Source organism: Furipterus horrens, unplaced genomic scaffold (assembly GCF_987537825.1).
Source record: "Furipterus horrens unplaced genomic scaffold, mFurHor1.1.pri manual_scaffold_7, whole genome shotgun sequence".
Taxonomy (NCBI): Eukaryota; Metazoa; Chordata; class Mammalia; order Chiroptera; family Furipteridae; genus Furipterus; species Furipterus horrens.
The window spans coordinates 86388320-86399590 of record NW_028327177.1 but is presented as its reverse complement, the minus strand read 5'-3'; positions in this window follow the sequence as shown (position 1 = coordinate 86399590).

Sequence of the window (11271 nt, the reverse complement as noted above, 5' to 3'; positions counted from 1 at the left end):
CTCCCTGGATGCCAGGTTACATCGATGTCATGCAAACAATTCTCATTATATTAACAAAGGTTGGACTTTTTCCAGACAGATCTCATATATGTTAGGCTCTGCAGGCCATATGATCTCTTTCTGTTGTGATTACTCAACTGCTGTTGTAGCCTGAAAACTGTCACAATCTGTAAATAAATGGGAGTGGCTATATTGCAATAAAACTATCAAAACAAGTACTGGGCTAAATTGGCCTACAGGCTGTAGTTTACCAACCACAACAGCTTCTCTTAAAAAAATAAAACAACAAAAATACTGCAGAAGATCTGGCCTCTCCAAGTTCAAGTTTCCAAAAGGCAGTGATCAGCTGGAGTTAGTGGGACAGCCTACTTTTAGCTGGGAACACATTTCCTAGTTTTACACAGTCCCACCTATTTCTATTCTCTCTCAAATCCCAGGGCAGAGTCAGTTTGCTTTTATTATATATTGCCCATTTTCTCATTAATCTACTTATTTTGACATAAATGTGATTTGTATATAGACATGTGTATATATATACATATGAGTGTATGTGTGTGTGTGTGTGTGTGTGTGTGTATTTTAACACTCACCAGCTTTCAGAACTTTATATTATGGAGGCATCTCAATGACCTCTAAAGAGTTTTAATAATATAAGAGTATGAAGCCTGGTTTAGAATTCCAGGATGGGGGCTCCAGCCCTTGATCTGTTCTTGATGCTGTTACTTGAGCAAGACTGTGACCCTCTCAGAGGCTCTTGTGTCCAAGTGCAGAAACCATCACTGCCTCACCTCCCTCTCAGGGTTGCTGTGACAGTGAGCCAGTAGTATGGCCAGGCAGGGAGCACAAAGCAGCCTAATTGTCAGCAGACCAAATTAAACCTTCAGGTTGGCCAAGCAGGGCAAAAGGTATTGTTTGCCTCTACATCAGGTATCTAAACACTTCCTTAAATCAAAATGGATAATATTCCACTGCACTGGCCCTCTCATTATCCACCTCACAACTGAGACAGCATGAAGAGAAATCTCTCCCTGTAAATTACTTTGGAAAGCACAGAATGACTTCTAATCATTTTTTCTTTCCTGCAAGCAGCTTAAGGTATCCCAGGTCTTATCTGGAGCCTTCTGCCCTCACTCAGTTTTCTTTCCTTTTCTTCCCATCCCCCTACTGGCCTAGATTAATAAATAATGTGCATGCAACGATAATGATCTTTTCTTACAGAAGGAAAAGGGCATATTTAATGTCACCTTCTTAGCAGTCTAGCTGAAACATTGCATTTTAACTTAGGTTACATGAACTAGGCACAACATTTCAAACTACACATTTTTCTCAGGGAAGTTTCTCCCCTTCCTTTCCCCCTTCTTTAAGCTTTTCAATCCTGTCTATCCAAGAAAAGATCTCTTGAAAGAAAATACATAAATCTTCAGCTTATCTGGGTGGCATGTTTCACAAAGAATCACAAAGATTCTGTGATTGGTTATATAAGTTAATTGTCCATTTACATTACAGAGCAACAATTATTTTCTACAATAAAAGTAGCCAACCTTGAGAGTCCATTTCTGTGGATGCCTTGCCTGGGGACCAAGATTCCTGGATTCTTCTGCTGCTACCACCAGTCCCTTCACTTGCACATAGCCACCAATACTTTATAGCTGTTTCTCTTTGGGTGCATTTCACCTACTCCATTTCATGTGTTTAAGACAATGAGCATCAGTCTGGAAACAGCAGTCTGTGACTCCTGCCAGCATTAATGGTGGTGACAAGAGCATACCTGGCCATTGTAAGAAGAGCGCTGGCTGACTGAGATGATCATAAAAGAAAAGAGAGGCAATGATGAGAAAGCTGTAATGATTAATTGAGCACTTACTATGTTTCAGTCATCCCAAGATAGAGAATGATTATTTCCATTTGCGGGATAAGAAACATGAGGCTTTAGAGAGTGTAAGTGATGGCTCTAAAGAAAAACAGAAAGTAATAGAACAGGGATTTTAACTTAGGTCTATCTCGTACCAAAGCCTGTGATGCTTAAATGGAGTGGTGTACTGAGTGGGTTGAACTGTGGTGCACTTGTGTACACAACTGTAAAAGTAGAGATCGCTTCCCTGAGGACAAACACAGTTTAGTTCTCTTCGGTGGACAGTGGTGAAGAGGGTGTTTCTAAACTGGGTCTAGGGCAGGATTTCTTGACCTTGGCACTATAAATATTTGTGGCAGATGATTCTCTATTGTGGGGGTCTGTGCCACCTATTGTACAGTGTTCATTAGCATCCCTAGCTTCTTTCCATCACATGCCAGTATCAACCTTCTCCCTAGCTGTGACAACTAAAAATGTCTTTGGATATTGCCAAATGTTCCCCAGGGGACAAAACTGTCCCACTCAGAAGCACTGGTCTACAGGTAAATAAATCTACCTTGCAACAAGCTATTACAGCCTCATTGGGGCTATATAAGGTAGAGATTAACAGCACAAATTCGGGTATTAAACATATCTGAGTCAGAATTTCAGCTCTGCCACTTACTAGGCCTGTGGTCTTGGATGAATTATTTAACTTCTTGAGCCTTTGAGTGTAAAACCAAACAGATGACAGTATTCCAAGGACTTAAAAATATGCAGATGAAGTCTTTAGCAGAGTGTCTGACATAGTAATAGTGTGATAATGTCAGTTATTGTGATTAAGAAAAACACAATTGAAAGGTGTCATATTTAATCACTTTATCATATAGATGAGTAGACTGAGACCAGAAATGGGAGGTGTTATTTCTGATTAGGACTTTGTCTAATTCTCCAATAAATATCCATTTTTGGCCACTGCTCCCAATGCCCCTGATCATTTCCACTACATAAAATGAACTCTTTGGGCATCCTGGTATGTTTTTTCTCTACTACGCATGTTCCTTCATCCTTATCAGTCGAATTATAGAATAAGATAAGTTGAATTTTGGGGAAAAGTACCTATCATCCTTTTAATGGAACAATGAATCAATGACAAAAAACAAACAAAAAAACAAAACAGGAGGAAAGAAGTCTTAACTTGTGTGGAATCACTGTAGTGGCTTACGACGACCTTTCCAGTATTTGGGAAGTTAGAGTATTTTGACCTTGATATTCTAACAAAATCAACTCCAGTCATGGAATACCTCATTTTGTTCGATTTTGCTCATGAAAATGTTTGTGTCATTACTTGATAACCACAGCTAGAAACCTTGGGATCTCAATTCAAGTGGAAAAATACCATCTTGACATGCAATTTGTATATTTATTTGTGCCTTGTCATTTTAAGTGAAGTTATGAAATGAGCTAGCTGGTGAAGGGAGTCATGTAATAACTGATGCAGTAATTAGTCTCTTACTTTAAAATGTTGGGGATAATTATCAAGTCATGCTTAGAAGGGATCTCTCCCTCTCTTCTTGGCCAGGGCTGACATTCAGTTACCCTGAATTTAGTGAATATGGCTGGTGTGTGTGTGTGTGTGTGTGTGTGTGTGTGTGTGTGTGAGAGAGAAAGAGAGAGATGGACAGACAGAGAAAGAGAGAGGGAGAGGAAGGGGGAAGAATGGATATATCCATACGTGCCTTCAACAATCATACATTACCATGATCTTGGCCTCACTTGGCCACCAGGTACAGGAAGAGTAAGGCACAATCCTTGATTCACAATTCAAAATAGAAAGATATACATAATTGCATACATAATACATATATATGATTACAGTGAGGGTGCTCGTAGAACTATAGTTCTCAACCAGTATGTCATAGCATACTACAGTGTATCCTGAATCCTTCAAAATTGGGCTGTCAAATTTTGACCTCTGCATATAAATTATTTTTGCAATCAAAGGTGTACACATTACAACATCAATATCCTGCGTAAAGAATATGGAATTAAGTTATTTAGCTACTTCATGTCAATGGGATGAATTATTAGTAATAAGAGGTAAGAAGCAAAGGCCAATTTCAAGCCAATTTTCTTAAAAGAAAAACTGTGTTCATTGTACAGATAACATTGGATTTTTGTTTTCAATTTTCTAAAGCTTGCTTTTAAAAAAGGTTCAATTCTAATCCTTTAAAATGTCCTGCCAAAAATTCTAGTATTTTCAAGAAAGGGTTGGATGGGTAGATGAGGAACAACAGGAAGGCCACCTCTAGGGGTATACTGGATTTCTCAACTTGGGAAAAACTGGGAAATAATGGATTAGAAGTTCTTATAGTCAAGACTATATACATGCAAGTGGCCCTCATCTGCAGCTACCATTTTTCACTTTTAGAGCATTTAGCATACTCAGAAGCCCTACATGTTAACTGCAGCTTCTATGTGAAATAAGAGTCCACACTCATAACAGATGATCTTAAAGAAAAATGAGAACCTTAAAGGTATGATAGGTGTTCCAGAGAATGTTCAGATGATGCACGGAACAATTACAGGGTTTTTGACTGTGTATCACTGTTCCTTCAACTAGGGCAATCATTTAAATCCAGAGAGGCTTGGGAAGGTTCAAATCCAATGTAACTGGCAGCTAAGCATTCACTAGATGAAGAGCCCGAAATGTGGCCTCAGAGCTCTCAGGTATAGAAGCAAGCAGGGATGAAAGACCAGGTGTCTGAATAAGCGTGTGCTCTCTGTTTTGCCAATAACCTAGGTATTTCTGTAAAGATGATGTTCTCTCTTTTTAAGCAACAGTTCACTGAGACTTTTCCTATTAGTTTGGGCTCTCCAGAATATAATTTAAAAGCAAACCCCCTCTCATTTATAACCCTTTTCCTTGGAAAACCTCACTGCCATAGTTGGCATTTTAAAATTTTACCTGAAGGATCTTGGTGATTGTTAAAAACAGAGCTCTGGAGTTGGAAAAGACCCAACCTACAGCCTCACATTATCCTTACCTTTTAACATCAGAATAAATTCTCCTTTCTCCCTTTTGGATCTTCTAGTTTGTTCACTTTATAATGCCTGTGGTCTGGGGTCAGTTATAACAGTGGTTCGAGTTCAGTTATAACAGTTGTTCTAAAAATTAAATGTGCAGCAGAATCACCTGAAAGTCTTGTTCAACAGATTGCTGGACCCCAAACCCAGAGTTTTTCTTTTTAGTGGGTCCAAGGAGGGTGGACCCTGAGAATTTGCATTTCTAGCAAGTTCCCAGGTGACGGGAAGACTGATGCTGCTCATGGGGTCTCTCACTCTGAGGACACTAAGTCAGATGCTTACACACAAGAAGTAAAGGGCATCAAAAAACTCCTGGGACACAAAAGCCCTGGACCGGTTGGCTTCACAGGTGAATTCTACAAAACATTTAGGAAAGAACTAATTCCTATCTTCCTCAGATTATTCCAAAAAATCCAAGAGGAGGGAAGACTCCCAAACTCATTCTATGAAGCCAGTATTACCCTAATTCCAAAACCAGGTCAAAACACAACAAAGAAATAAAACTACAGGCCAATATCACTGATGAACATGGATGCTAAAATCCTCAAAAAATATTGGCAAACTGGATCCAGCAACACATTAGAAAGATCATACACCACGATCAAGTGGGATTCATCCCAGGGATGCAAGGATGGTTTAATATTTGCAAATTAATAAAAATAATATACCACATAAACAAAATGAAAGACAAAAACCACATGATCATATCAATAGATGCAGAAAAAGCATTTGATAAAGTACAACACCCATTTATGATGAAAACTCTCAGCAAAATGGGAATAGAGGGAGCATACCTCAACATAATAAAGGCTGTATACAAGGAACCTGAAGCCAACATCATACTCAATGGGCAAAAACTGAGAGCATTCCCCTTGAGGTCAGGAACAAGACAAGGATGTCCACTCTCTCCACTCCTATTAAATATAGTCTTGGAAGTTCTAGCCACAGCAATCAGACAAGAAAGAGAAATAAAAAGCATCCAAATTGGAAAAGAGGAAGTAAAACTGTCATTATTTGCAGATGACATGATAGTGTACATAGAAAACCCTATAGACTCTATAAAAAAACTACTCGACCTAATAAGTGAATTTGGCAAAATAGCAGGGTACAAAGTCAATATTCAGAAATCGAAGGCATTTCTGTACACCAACAATAAAATCTCAGAGATAGAAATTAAAAGAAAACTCCCATTTACCATAGCAACAAGAAAAATAAAGTACCTAGGAATAAACTTAACCAAGGAGGTAAAAGACCTGTACTCAGAAAACTACATAACACTGAAGAAAGAAATTAAGGAAGATACAAATAAATGGAAGCATATACCATGCTCATGGATGGGAAGAATCAACATCATTAAAATGTCCATACTACCCAAAGCAATTTATAGATTCAATGCAATCCCTATTAAAATACCAATGACATTTTTCACAGACCTAGAACAAATACTTCAAAAATTTATATGGAACCAAAAAAAGAGCCCGAATAGCCACAGCAATTTTGAGGAAGAAGAACACAGTAGGAGGAATCACAATACCTGATATCAAACTAAACTACAAGGCCACGGTAATCAAAACAGCCTGATACTGGCTTAAGAACAGACATATAGATCAATGGAACAGAATAGAGAGCCCAGAAATAAACCCAGGTCTATATGGTCAACTAATATCTGACAAAGGGGGAAGGAATAAAAAATGGAGTGAGAAGAGCCTCTTCAACAAATGATTCTGGGAGAACTAGACAGGGATGTGCAAAAAAATGAAACTAGACCACCAACTTACACCATACACCAGAATAAACTCAAAATGTATCAAAGACTTAAATGTAAGCCATGGCACCATAAAAGTCCTAGAGGAAAAAATAGGCAGGAAAATTTCAGATATCCCACGTAGCAACATTTTCACTGATATATCTCCTAAGGCAAGGGAAAAAAAAAAAAAAAAGAAGAAGTAAAGGGCATTCCTAGAGAGCTTAGTCCAGTTCATAGCCAATTGTTTTACTCTCTCGTGCTATGTCCCTGCCTTCATTTCAGTAAAGCTCCTGGTAGAAAGTGCCCCCATAAAATTTTGCTGAGCTGTCCTGCCCCCTAATACAGTGAGGAATCTCTAAGAAGGTGCATGATCTATCTACATGGCTCATTTCAGGCTTATCAATACTTACTCACAGGAAGGTCTTCTTCATAGGTCTATCTAGAATCCCTTTTGTGAAAATAATATTTGGGACAAAATATTTGAGCATCTCATTTTGTAGATAAAAATCCTGAAAACAAAACAGGTCATATGACTTGTCCACAGCCACAATGCTACCTAGCAGCACTGGGCATGGCTGTTCTTAAGACTTCAGCTTCCTGATTGGTCAGTTTGCAGAATCCTGCTCCAGCAGGCTAGGCTCCCTGATCAGATCATATATCATAATGATCTATAGCATATTTTTTCTCATTTGAACAGAAAGCTCCTAAAATATAATTGGAGCTATTACTATGCATGCATTTCAATGTGCACAGAAAATACAATGAAGTTTTTTTTTTTAGTGGCACCATCCTATTTATATTACTTAGCCATGTATGTATTCATAGGCTACAGATTACCTTTCAGCATTCTGATTTTAAAAGGGTAACATTCCAAAATGACTATTATCCTCAGGAAATAAAGACGTTTTATTTTTGCCATCTCTTTATCTTGCATCATGTATTACCTCTTGTATCTTACTGAATTAGGCTTTAATTGTAGGTGGATTCCTTTGATTCCACTGTTTAGCTATGCAAAATTTTGCAGCAGTTAGGAGAAAGGCAAAAAGTTTTTCCCTTTACTTAATAAGACACCATTTCAAAAGGACTGTACAGATTGAAGTACTGTAGGTCATAATTTAAGTAACCAGGGCCCTAACCATGACATAGGATAAAATTAACTGCTTTCCCTGTAAAGTTTCTTTAGCAATGTGCTGAGATGTAAAGACTTCACATGAGAGAGGCCTTCAGGTGTGGGATATCACTAAGCTGACAACTTAAATCAATTCTTAATGAAGAAAATTAATTTAATTAGGAGTTACAGTATGGAATTTTATTTTCTAATGGGCCTCAGAAGTGGCTGTGTAAAATCACTTTGAGATCAAAGTGACTGTGAGTTTGGACTGGTTTTCGCCAGCCTGTTACGAACTGAGAAATCAACCATTCATTCCTTAGATGGGTCAAGAAACCTGACAGCCTTTAACACTCAAATGTCCTTTTTAAAACTTATATAACTGGAACTTTACTCACTGGAAATTTTTTGCAATTGAAAGCTGAGCACATAATATTTCATTTTTAAAAAGGGAGCCCACCATCTCACCAGATGAAAATTAAAATGCACATTAGAAATAATTCACTGAACATCATTTAATTTTCATGAGTCGTTCTTGCTAATGATCTGTCTTGGCAGAAAACTGTTTAACCTAACTCCTCTTTCAATCTTCTTTATTCATTTCAAGGAAAGCATTTAATAATGGGCAAATGGCAAATAATTATCCAAACAAACAAAAAAACCTGCCAGTTAACTCCAAAGGGAAATCACCTTCTTTCCTCAATAAGTTTCCAATCAGGAAGGGCAGGAAGAAGTTAATTAATGTGCAATCAGCAGATGGATGCCGGACACCCACATATTCAGTAAGGTGCGGTCAACTAATTAAAGTCCATGACATAAACAGCAAAAGGTCAATGTCTCTGGCTGTCAGGCAGTTGGTGACTTGAACCACACAAATCAATCAGCATTTACATCAAAGGAGCTAGAGGTGAAGCCAAGGAGACAAATCCAGCTGGAAAATCTTGTCCCTTCGTTTGATAATGTATCACCTCTTCTTAAAAAACACTATCCCCTCCCACTATTCCATATTGCAAAATACGGCAAATCTTTTATCCTGATGGACTCTCTTACATAACAGAATCAAACAATAATAGTAGACTCCATAGAAACCATGATAACACACTACCTTGTCTAGTAACAATTTAAGTGAAGCTGAAAAATGAGTTGAGAATTTAACTCTTAAGGGTAATTCTTTTTTGATTTCCCACCCAAAACCACAATTTAAGGCTGTGATTAAAAGTAAATTCTTCTGATTTATAAATACGTTAAATCCTTCTTCAGTACGATTTACTATTTCTAAAACTCTGACAATCTTTTCCCTTTCCATAGAGTAAAATAAATACATTAACAATCTAAGAAAAGGATAGTAGCTGCAGTAATGGTGGGACCAGTGACAGTTTTTTCAAATGCAGCTTCAGTGAGAAAGATTATTAATCACCAATAAAATACATAAAGGACTGTTTGTTACAGCACAATCAGTGCCTTGAAGACTACTCAGCCCTTTCCCTGGAACCCTACAGCTCATCCATTTTGTTCTATCCCAGAATATTCTGCTGTCCAGGTGTGAATCCTTCCTACCATTTGGGGGTACTTTTCTACTTGCTGTCTTGTATTACAGGTATGTCTCTCTATCACCCATACTGTAGGCGATGCTCCTTGAGGGCAGAGGCCAGGTTGTGGAACAATGAGAAGCACAGTGCCCTGCACAGAGCATGTTGTCTACTAGAATGCATTACTCATATAGCTTATCAGTTTATAAATTGTAGGCACATGGAGTTTTGAATTCAACCCTCCGAGACATGGGAGACATGGGGCTTTTTCCCATCCATTTTCCTGAGGAGAAAACAGAAGCTTAATGACTTGCTCAGGACCTGTTAACTCTTAAGGAGCATAGGTAGAATTGAACCTGGAATCTCAAATGCCACAACTGCTTCCCTTCCCTTTACCACCAAAGCAAACACTAGTTTTACCTGTCAGCAACTTTTATGGAAAGCCATGAGAGCCTGACCATTACTGGGTATGCATTACAACTGTCCTTGTGGAGCTATATCCTTATGGGGGAATATCTGATTGGCTCAGCTACTGATATTCTGAGCTGGATAATTCTTTGTTGTGGGGCTGTCCTGTGCACTATAGGATATGTGGCATTCTGGCACCTCTCACATCCTGCAAATTGTAAAAATCAAACATGTCTCCAAAGGTTGACAAACATCCCCCAAGGGAGAGGGAAGAAACAACTGGGCTATAGAAAGGCCAAGTTTCCTTTGGCTGCAGGTGGGCACATGACCCAAATTAACCAAAAAGAGCATCCCACACTGCTCTCCTCTGCTCCTGGTCAGTCCCTGAGTGTGTGTCATTAAGGCAAGGACAATATGTTTTTATTTTTATATGTTAGTGGAAGAGCAAGAAAGCCTTGCTCCTGAGATCATGACTCTCTGAGGTCATCTTTGGCAACAGATGGAAAGAAGTGAAGCCAATACAAAGGAGTGTATACATTAGAGAGGAGAGAACACCAGATGATATCGTGTAAGAACATTCCTCCAGTAGTACCTGAAACAAGTTCCACCCCTCAAAAGTCTCATTGCCATGACCCAATAAATTCCCTTTTGGCTTATACTGGTTTGACTTAAGAGTCCAAATTTTGCAACAGAGAGAGGCCTAATTTCCTATAGTAGATGAAGCCCTCTTCTAGCACAGAGTGAAGTCAAACCTTTTCCAGAATAGCAGAGTCAAATATGCTCTGGCATCCCCCTTCCCCTGTTCACCCACCCTTCTCCAGCTTCGGGGCCCTCCTCTTTGCTATCCCTCAATACACCAGGCACGCTCTGTATGTGCAGGTCTCTAGCCTGGAACTCCTTGCTGGAATCAGCATGCATCACTTCCTCCAAGTCTATGTTCAGCACTTCACTGGTGGGAGAGAAGCAGCCATAATAACTATGTATGGTGTAAGGTGGGTAGTATGCTTATCAGGGTGATCACTTCATAAATTACATAAGTGTCTAATCACTATGTTGTACAACTGAAATAATATAATATTGTATGTCAACTGTAATTGAAAAATAAAAATAAAAATAAATGTCTCCTGTTGAGAGGCAGAGAGCTCATTTTGCACACATGGTAGATAGAGAAGGACGACAAGCTGTCAGAAGTCGGGGACTTGCTCACATCTGGGTGTCTGTTACTCATTGCTGCTCATCCTGATTTGCAAATCTGAAATTTTCAGTTTCTGAATCTGCATCTGGACTCCTTCACCCAGATTGGGATTTCTTTTGCTGCACAGCAACCCAGTTACACTTGGTGATTTAAAATAGTAACATTTCACATCTTGAATTCCACTTCATCCAGTATTCCACAAATATTTACTAAGCTCCTAATATATGCCAGGCTCTGCTCTAGGCTTTGGGGACACATCCTTGAGCATGACAGACATATCTCACTGCTCTGATGTTCTATCTAAGGATGGGGGTTTGCATGCAGACATGATTTATTGCCTGTCTGGTCAGACCTTCCTATGGGTGA